The 10,709-nt window shown below is 43.3% G+C and overlaps 1 pseudogene; it reads left to right on the forward strand.

Moving 5' to 3' along the window:
- Nucleotides 1–5,771: 5,771 nt before the first annotated feature.
- Nucleotides 5,772–7,544, forward strand: LOC125367486 (annotated as a pseudogene).
- The last annotated feature ends 3,165 nt before the right edge of the window (nucleotides 7,545–10,709 follow it).

Below are 10,709 nucleotides of genomic sequence, written 5' to 3' on the forward strand. Positions count from 1 at the left end.
GTCTAATCATGAACTTATTTTATTAGTAACAGATCTGTGAACCACTAGATAACTGACGACCATGCTAGACAGAAAGCACTTGTTACATATGAAAATAAACAAAAAACCTTAGACTCCCTAATGACTTTAGGAAAAAACAATCTTATTGAAAATTGTATGAGCTGATTGGCCTTGGAGAAGAGTAATTCAAAACTAAGCAATCAGATTTAAGAAAGTTTTGCTAAAATAGAATCAACTTAAACATACTTATGAAGGTTTTCATCATATATTGCATTTCTTTACAGAAAATATAAACATTGTGTAAGTATCTTTTTAAATTTTTTGTAATTATGTTAGGCTTCATATTTTTCTTTTATGAGGAAAAAATGTCATCTGTGTATTTTATTTGTAACTTAGTTGAACTGTTAGCTGAATGTTAGCAATTATAGCAAAATATGAATAATAAAAATAAAAAAATTGTCACATTACATAGCCTGACCTCCTTTTTTTCCCTACTGCATGAATTCTGACTGTATCAAAGCAAAATAAATTGGAATTAGTAAAATGCTATTTTCCATTCATCTAGCTGACAATTAAGCTAAGTGAAGAAAATTTGGCCTTGAAGTATGTAGAATTATTCAACATTAAACAAAAAAGAGCTCAAGCTCATCAGTGTATCTTCAGCCACTACTTTGCAAATGATATTCTGTTATCTTGGAAAAGCTACTGGAGAAACCCTATATATTTTAATAACATCTTTTAAGTCTTCTTTCAGTTCTAGTGCATCATAGTCTGGTCACATGTTTGTTTTCTTTTATATCGTACTGAATGCTTCATCTGAGGAGAACATTAATTGGAAGCCAAACATGAGCTATGACAGAATTCTGCAAGTACAATATAACCTAAAGGCTCACATCAGGGGTAATTCCAAAAGCAAGAACATGCCAAAAACCTAACAAGTCAACAATGTTGGAATTCCCCTTTATGATTTTCCATGAGTTCTTGCTGTTTGGCCTCGATGGAGATTTAAAGCCAAAAGCATTCCATGATCTCCTTTTAAAGTGATTTCATTTCCTAAAGGAAGTACTCCAATTTTGAGCAGAGAAGTAGAACTGGAAATTCCTCCCTTTGAAGGAATTCTGAAAGCATGCTACACTGTCCTCATTAACTTCCCTTCTGTGGGTAGCCCTTTGGGAACACCATGAAAGATCTTCTGAAGAGATAGGAGCCCCCAAGGATGGTGAGCAGTAGAAATCAACAAGAACCAGGGGCCAGGACCAAACTGAAGGTCTCAAACTCCATCTTCCTTCCCCTGTAGCTGCCAGAGGGGCTGCATGGACAGCCAGTGACTCTTGTCCTTAACCTTGCCTCCCTTCTAATTATGTTGCCCACACTTAAACCAAGGCAGGTGCTAAATAGAGAATTGAGGTCCATTTACCTAGTCTACAGGTTACTGAAGGCTGAATGGGATATAGTAAGGCACTTTGAAAAGGTTAAGAGTAAGGTACCACTGTCATATCTTGACTGGAGGCTACTTTGCGCCCTAATAATAATAGTAATTGTTAATTGTTGTCTGGTAAATCTCAGTACTCATAAACAATTCCCTGAAGTACACTTATTCCACTTTTTACAGGCTATAAAACAGACATGAAGAGATTAAGCAACTAACTTACTAGGATTGAAGCCTTGTTTTCTCTGACCTCAGAACCCACTCATTCAACTGTATCTTAGTTAAATATGCACGTTGCCTCCTCTTTGGTACCTCAGAAAACAGAGCCCTAAGGCAGAAGGCTATGTGATGCTTTTTCATGAGGATGTAACCTCAGGAAGCAGAAGCAAGGGAACTGGGAGTGGGGCAAGGAGGAACATGATGGAGCTAAGCTCTGCTGACCACTTTTTTTGTGTAATTTATTTATTAATTAAACAAAAATTTTTTGACAAGGTGTTGTACAAAAAGGGTACAGTTATATAGTAGGGCAGTGTGTACATTTCTTGTGATATCTTACACCCTGTTTTTCTTTCCCTTCCCTAGGTCAGGTAGACATATATACAATACACAATGTACCAAGAACATATACAGTAGCCACATGGCCAAGCCCAAGAAAATTCGCCTAGGGCTTTAAATGTAATGTCGACATTAGACAATATGTCGACAATAGTCTTATATGAACGTACATACATAGCTTTTGGGCTATTGTATTCCACTGAAAGGTCAATTTTTGACCTTTATGTGTTGAGTAGTTGTTTGGTTTTAGTTACATAATGTAGGCTCGCTGACCCAATCCTGTGGGAAATACCATTTGACAAGAAGTTTTTGGTTTCACAGACCTGGTCTCTACTGTCTCTCCGTCACCCCATCTTAACAGTCATATATCTGGGAGATCATGCCCCTTTGTTTTCTGTGTTCTAGGCTTGTCTCGCTCAACATTATTTGTTCAAGTTCTGACCATTTCCCTGCGAATAACAATATTTCACCATTCCTAATCGCTATGTAGTATTCCATTGTGTATAGGTACCATATTTTTTGGATTCATTCATCTGTGGAGGGCATCTGGGTTGATTCCATATTTTGGCTATTGTGAATTGTGCAGCGATAAACATGGAAGTGCAAATGTCTTTTTGATATCTTGGGACCTGCTGTTCAGGACAGATGCCTAGGAGTGGTATGGCTGGGTCATAGGGTAGGTCTATGTTGAGCTTTTTGAGAAACCTCCATACTGTTCTCCAAAGTGGTTGTACTAATTTGCACTCCCACCAACAATGGAGAAGGGTTCCTCTTTCCCCGCACCCCCTCCAGCATTTGTTGTTGCCTGAGTTCAGAGTATAGGCCATTCTAACTGAGGTGAGGTGGTATCTCAGGGTTGTTTTTATTTGCATTTCCTTTACTAGCAGGGATGTTGAGCATTTCCTCATATGTTTCTTTGCCATTTTTATCTCTTCTCTTGTGAAGTCTCTCTTTAGCTCCTTTGCCCATTTCCTAATTGGTTTACTGGGCTTGGAGGGGCTTAGTTTTTTGAGTTCTCTGTAGATGACAGATATTAGGCCTTTGTCTGTTGCTGTGCTGGTAAAGATCCTTTCCCATATGGTTGGCTGTCTTTCTGTTTTGGTGGCTATGTCCTTAGCTGTGCAGAAACTTTTTATTTTGTAGTAGTCCCATTTGTCAAGTCTCTCCCCTATTTGTTGTGCCCCTGGGACATATTCAGTTCCTTCCTGTGCCTATAAGTTCTAGCGTCTTTCCTACTCTGTCCTTCAGTAGTTTCAAGGATTCAGGTCTGATATTGAGGTCCTTGATCCATTTTGAGTTGATCTTGGTGCATGGTGATAGGCTTGGGTCTGCTGGCCACTATTGACTGCTCAGACACCAGACTTTTCACCCAAGAAATCATATCAATTGTACCTCATCATTGGGGAGGAAAAGGAAACAGAATTTACTCACTAACTCCTAGTCTTTGTTAGGCAAAAGTTTACCTCCTAGGCATTAAGTCCGCCACACTTCCAGGCTACCTTTAGATGGATAGGAATCCAGAGGTGTGTTTCTTATCGGTGTTAACAAGGACTCTAGGACTTGAGGTGATGTGTATATATGGGCAGCACAGAGGGAAAGGGTTATTAGCTTATACCTGAAATCAGTCAGCATCTGTGTAGAGAGGAAGAAAGCACCTGAAGTAGTCTATCAGAAGGGTCATACAATAATCACGTCTGTTTTCCTTGAATATGGAGACTAAAAACAACACAAAAGACCTAAAAGTAGAAGGGGTTCTATTTTATCTGTGTATATGTGTGTCCCTGCCCTGGGACTTGAACTCAGTCCCTAGGCACTGTCCCTGGGATTCTTTTTACCCAACTCTACCACATGAACCACAGCTCCACTTCTGGTTTTTTTTTGGGGGGGGGGGCAGTCCTGGGGCTTGAACTCAGAGTACTAGCCTTGAACAAAAAGAAGCCAGGGGGCTGGGGATATGGCCTAGTGGCAAGAGTGCCTGCCTCGGATACACGAGGCCCTAGGTTCGATTCCCCAGCACCACATATACAGAAAACGGCCAGAAGTGGCGCTGTGGCTCAAGTGGCAGAGTGCTAGCCTTGAGCAGGAAGAAGCCAGGGACAGTGCTCAGGCCCTGAGTCCAAGGCCCAGGACAGGCAAAAAAAAAAAAAAAAAAAAAGCCAGGGACAGTGCTCCAGCCCTGAGTTCAAGCCCTAGGACTTGCAAGATAAACAAATAAATAAAATTTGGGAGACAAACCTAGACTTAAGAATCAAATGAAGGGGGCTGGGTATATGGCCTAGTGGCAAGAGTGCTTGCCTTGTATACACTGAAGCCCTGGGTTTGATTCCTCAGCACCACATGTATAGAAAATGGCCAGAAGTGGCACTGTGTCTCAAGTGGCAGCGTGCTAGCCTTGAGCAAAAAGAAGCCAGGGACAGAGCTCAGGCCCTGAGTCCACAGCCCAGGACTGTCAATAAATAAATAAATAAATTTTAAGTTAAAAAAAAAGAATCCGATGAAGGTAGTGAATTAACCACAGGACAACCAGTTAGATTCTATTGAACAGGTAGCTTGTTGATTCTTCCAAATGTATTTATTATGAGACTTTACAAGTGACCTCCAAATCAATCTTTTGTAGAAACAAAATGAGTAACTTCAGGTTGTGTAGGGTCATGGTTAAGATTAATGTGGTAAATGCAGCATGATAATTGAATGGTTCTATGACATGTGTAATTTAATTAATTTCTTAATACTTGTAATTAAAAAGAAGAAGTTGGAGGAAAGGGCAAATGGTCTCATGCACATATAACTCAGTCAAGATAGTGAGCTGCTAAATGGAGTAAAAAATCATAAACCATTCATATGAAAGCCATAGAGCAAGCTACGAAAACCATTGTTTTTTTCATTGATTTTTTTCAGGATTTAGAGTAAAGAAAATATATATACACATACATAAAACACACACACTAACCTGAAATCTGCTCATATCATTATAATAACAACATAAAATCCTACCCAAAATTATTCACCTTAAAAACCCTCTGAAACAACTCAAGAAAGAACTGGGAAGCATTTCCTAACTTCTTCCCACCAAGAGCTAGGTAGGGGACGCGGCCCGGATCCTGATTCCCCACGCACGGGCCGAGCGGGTTCTGGGGCGGGGCGCGGGGGGGGGGCGGATCCGGGAGGCGGGGTGCGGCGAGAGGCCTCGGGGCAGGACTGGGGAACCCCGGCGGCGTGGAGGCCGCGTCCTCCCCGCATCCGGGCGGCGCCCCCTTGGCGCTCGGCCCGAGAGTTCTTCTCACGGAGGAAATGGAGGGGGGGGGCGGGGTCCCCGGGGCGCCGGGCGGGTTCATCTCAGGGCTGGGGTCACGGGCGGGTTCCTCAGGGAGGGGAGGTCGGCGGGACGGAGTCGGATCTCCCTGGCCCACGTGACCGGGAGCGGGGCGCCCCCTCTCCCCAGCACCTGTACCCCATTGACATCCGGGGGGGGGGGGGGTCTTGAGGGCCGCGGTCGCCTCAGGGGCCTCGTGCGTGGGGTCAGAGGTGAGGTGCCCCCCCTCCGCCCCCAGCACCTGAGACCCTGTCCCCAGGGAGGGGGCCTGATGCGCTTTTCTTCTTTCCTTTTTCGGTGCGAATCGTGGGGTTTGAACTCGGGGCCTGCTCCGCCACTTGAGCCACAGCTGAACATCGCTGGCGGTTGATGGGTTCAATTGCATCCTCTCCCCCCCTCCCCCCGCCGCAGTGAAGTTCAGTCGGTGATGGGCGCCCACCTGGTGGAGGCCTGTGGTGACCTCCAGATGCTGAGGCCCCTGTGTCCCTGGACCAGGCCGGGGCTGAGCGCCGGAGGAGGGAGGAGGCTGCGTCTTCTGAAGCGCTGTCTGTTTGCCATGAAGGTGCAGTCTCCAGAAGTCCAGTCCCTTTTCACAGAAGGACTGAAAGGGTCTGACAGAATTATTTGTGAAAGAGAATCATGAGTTGAGAATAGCAGGAGGAGCTGTGAGGGCTTTGCTGAATGGGGCGAAACCTCGTAGATTTTGCTACCACCGCCACCCCTACCCAAATGAAGGAGATGTTTCAGTCAGCTGGCATTCGGATGATCAACAACAAGGGGGAGAAGCATGGGACAATCACAGCCAGGCTTCATGAAGAAAATTTTGAAATTACCACACTAAGGATCGATGTCACAACTGATGGCAGACACGCTGAGGTAGAATTCACCACTGACTGGCAGAAAGATGCCGAACACAGAGACCTCACTATAAACTCCATGTTTCTAGGTTTTGATGGTACTTTATTCGATTACTTTAATGGCTATGAAGATTTAAAAAATAAGAAAGTTAGATTTGTTGGACACGCACATCAGATAATAGAAGAAGATTATCTTCGGATTTTAAGATACTTCAGGTTTTATGGCAGAATTGTGGACAAACCTGGTGACCATGACCCTGAGACTTTGGAAGCAATTGCTGAAAATGCAAAAGGCTTAGCTGGAATATCAGGAGAGAGGATTTGGGTAGAATTGAAAAAAAATTCTTGTGGGTAACCACATCAACCACTTAATTCACCTGATCTACGATCTTGATGTAGCACCTCATATATGTTTGCCTACAACTGCAAGTCTAGAAGAATTTAATAAAGTCAGTAAAAACGTTGAAGGTTGCTCAGCAAAGCCTATGACTATCTTGGCCTCTGCTCAAAGTACAAGATGATGTCACAAAATTGGATTTGAGGTTGAAGATTTCAAAAGAAGAGAAAAACCTTGGCTCATTTATAGTTAAAAATAGGAAAGATTAGTTAAAGCAACAGATAGTTCAGGACCATTGAAACCCTGTCAAGACTTCATTATAGATTCCAGAGAGCCGGATGCAAGTGCCCGAGTGTGTGAGCTGCTGAAGGACCAGGGTGAACATGGTCTCCTCAAGGAGATGGAGCAGTGGTCCGTGCCCCCCTTCCCCGTGAGTGGACACGACATTAGGAAAGTGGGCATTTCTTCCGTGAAGGAAATCGGTGCTCTGCTACAGTAACTACATGAACAGTGGAAAAAAAGTGGCTACCAGATGGAAAAGGAGGAACTCCTAAGTTACATAAAGAAGTCCTAGAGCGAGATCTGGGTACTAAAGAAGGACAGACATTCGGTAAGACTGGTGATCTTTCCCTGGCTATGAGATGTAAGACACTACAGCAGAGTTAAGAGAGAATCTGTTAAGAAAAATTTCCTCACTTTGTGAAACTATTTCAGACACTGACTGAAATGAAGTCTTACCAACTCAATCTGATTCTTATCACTGGATCCTAGAATTCTTTTGGAGTAGATTTTGGAGTAGTTGGGTTGCCTATTCATGTTTGACACTGATACATTTCAGTTCTTACCTGAATTCCAAAATTAACTTGTGCCTATAATACTTGACAAACCTGCCTATCTAAAATTAACACCAGTAAATTTCAAGGTGGCGACTATCCATAGTGGATTTGTTCCAGCAACCCATGTTTTGGTATGGAACTGTTTTTTGTCTGTCATAATGATTTCTTAAGTGTGTGAAGCTTGGAGAAATAATTTTGAACAGTCTTGGGTCCATTATTTTAGTAAGATATTACCCTTGGTTTTGGAAGGTAAATGGGTTTATGTATATCAGGTTTTAACTATACAGTGATAATGCTCTTGTTTTGTTTTTAAGCAAGCATTATTTACTTTTACTAATTAAAAGAATACAGCTTGTAAAAAAAAAGAGCTAGGTAGGTATTCCCCTGAGAATACAGCTTGTAAAAAAAAAAAAAAAGAGCTAGGTAGGTATTCCCCTGTGTTCTAATAATGTCTTATGCATGAATCCGTGCCATCACTCTTCATCTTATGTGTAATTATCTGTTTAGATGTCAGTCTTACCCAAGATGTGCAATCTAATATTAACAGAAGGAGCTGGTCTCATAGGTCTTTGAGTCCCCAGCACAGCGTTATATACCGTAGTATATATTACCATATATCCAGGACTATTTTGTAAGGAAGAAGTTGGAGGTCTGAGGAAAGCAGAGGCCTGAAACAATCATTGAGGGGAGTATGAGAGTTAGCAGGCCAGGGAAGAACACATCCGAGGCTACCAGTGAAGTTGCCATGGAAACTATCTGTCCACCTGTGTGACTTTCCCCACTAGCCCCTAAATGGAGAGGTAAGGGCAACCTAGAGCCAGGTGTTGTGGCTCTTGAATTGTATATGACAAAGATTCCAGGAGAGAGGAATACTAATAACATGGTAAATGATATGTCCTGATTTCTTAAGCATTTTAGCTGCAATTCCAATTGATGGATCATGGGTTAGAAACATTTGTAGATTCCAAACAATGACGGCCTCACACTCATATTCAGGACATGCCAAGAGATGGATAAAAACTAGTCATATAGTCGTAGGCCTATTAGAAATTACATATGCTTTGACAATGGACACTGACAGGACAGCTGACATCAGGACCAGTATAGTAAGAAACTGCCTATCCTCAGACACATCCGAGATATCTGGAGACAATTCTGGTTGTTAGATTGGAAAGCAAGGTTGGTGGGGGCAGTAACAGCTGAACTGCTACTATCTAAGGATAAAAGCCAAGGATGCTGCTAAATGTCTTTAATCAATCTACCCCCACCACAACCACACACCCCACAAAACAATAAGCAGCCCAACATACCAAGTGTTCTGAGGCTGAGCAATTCCAGTCTCTTCTTCCTTACTCCTTGGTGTGCCGGAGGCAGCAAAGAAAATATGGGAGAAGGCAGAGGATAAGACTTCACAGTTGTCTGCACTGGCTTCCTGCAGAATCGTGGGACATCCCTGTGATGGGAGACAGGCAGCATTGAATGAGATGCAATCTTGAGGGCCTAATTCATACTCCTTGATGAGACCTCACTATTAACCACATGTGACTGGAAAAGCTATGGAATCTGAAATGCCACCAGAGAGGAATGAGAATGATATAACTAAGTGCACTTAGAGGTAGTGAGAATAAAAATACATACATGAAAATAAACCATCAAGAGAAACCCGAGTATCTCCCACTGCATTCAGCTAGTTTAACAAAGTGGTTAAAACACTAACTAGTTCAGCAAGAAGATAGTGCAGATGAAAGGCGGGAAATGCAAAGGAACAGAATGTTTTGTAAAAACGATAGAAATGCCCTTGAGAAATGAGGAAAATTGCTCTTGTTTTGGATCGGATTCCCAAGAATCAGAGCCTGAGGTAGGGACTGTTGGGCATGAGAATCAGCAAGGGGGCTTGATCAGGTGAAACACCTTCTATTTGTTTCCCAGAGCTTCTATAACAAGCATCATAAACTGGATGGCTGGGAACAGGAGAACTTTCTCACGGTTCTGGAGGCTGGAAGTCTGAAATCAGTGTCAGCAGGATCAGTTCCTTCTGAGAGCACTGAGGGAAAATATCCTCCCTGCCTCTCTCCTAGTACTCAGTGATTAGGACAACAATCCTTGGTGTTTCATGACTTGTAGAATAATCACTCCTCTACCTCCATCCTCCCAAGAGCCCTACTGTGCCTGGTGTTTCCCCCTGTTGCAGTATGACCTCTCTTCGTGCAGAGAATCCCATTTCCAAATAAGGACACATGCTGAGGAAGTAAAGATTTGGACTTTGACATATGCTGTTGGCAGGTTACTTGGTTAATTGGTGGATTTGGGTTTTAGCTTTGAGATGGGATCTTCCTTGTGTAGTCCAGGACGCCTTGAACTGGGGATCCTCCTGGCTCTCCCTCTTGAATACTAGTATTACAGGCAGGCAGCCCCATGCCTGGCTCGCCATATGCTATTTTGAGAAACATAATCCAACCCATAACATCCTGTAAAAAAAGAGCAAGGGGACAGCAGAGCACAAGGGAGAAGTTTGGCCAAGACCTAAGTTTGCCTCAAATCCCAACCTCAGCCTCATGCCACAAGTTCTGTAACCTAAACAGTGTGACAAAATTACCCACATTGAAGTGGGAATGTGGCTTAGTGGTAGAATGCTTGCCTAGCATTCCATGAAGCCCTGGGTTCGATTCTTCAGCACCATATAAGCAGAAAAAGACAGAAGTGGCTCTGTGGCTCAAGTGGTAGAGTGCTAGCCTTGAGCAAAAAGGAGCCAGGAACAGTGCTCAGGCCATGAGTTCAAGCCCCAGGACTGGCAAAAAAAAAAAAAACCTATTAAAAGAAGGTAGTCTTTTTCTTTTTTAGCACCAGAACTAACCCTCTAACTCTCCCTGAAAGTATTATGCCAGGCATTTCGGAATTGCATTTTCATCCAGACTAGGGCAGTAGTTGTCAGAATCGGGGCTTCAGAGACACAGACAAATGGACCCTTGTCCCATGCTTCTGACTCAAAGGTCAAAAGTAGGACGTGAGAATTTGGATTTACAACTTCCTAGGTGAAGCTCCGCTGCAAGTGTAGGAGCCATGCTCTGAGAGCCACTGGTTTAGGGCACTTGTCAGGAGGGTGGAGTTAGAAGTAGCCAATAACCCACACTTAGGGCCTGGAGATGAAGACACCTGGCCTGGAAGCTAGTGGGAATCTGGCCACTCCATCTCTCCTTCCAAAGCCAAGGTATGTGGGAGTGGGGAAAATAAACCTACCAAGGGTATAGGACAATCAGACTCTGAAGAACAGAGCCAGCATCTTGGTACATCAAAGAGGAGAAGCCCTTAAGAAAAGAGGCTATGGAAAGAAAGCAAGTACCACTGTAGGCTGCCCAGTTGTCTGCATAAAAAGGCAGCAATG

The sequence above is a fragment of the Perognathus longimembris genome, chromosome 19, assembly GCF_023159225.1.
Source record: "Perognathus longimembris pacificus isolate PPM17 chromosome 19, ASM2315922v1, whole genome shotgun sequence".
NCBI lineage: Eukaryota > Metazoa > Chordata > Mammalia > Rodentia > Heteromyidae > Perognathus > Perognathus longimembris.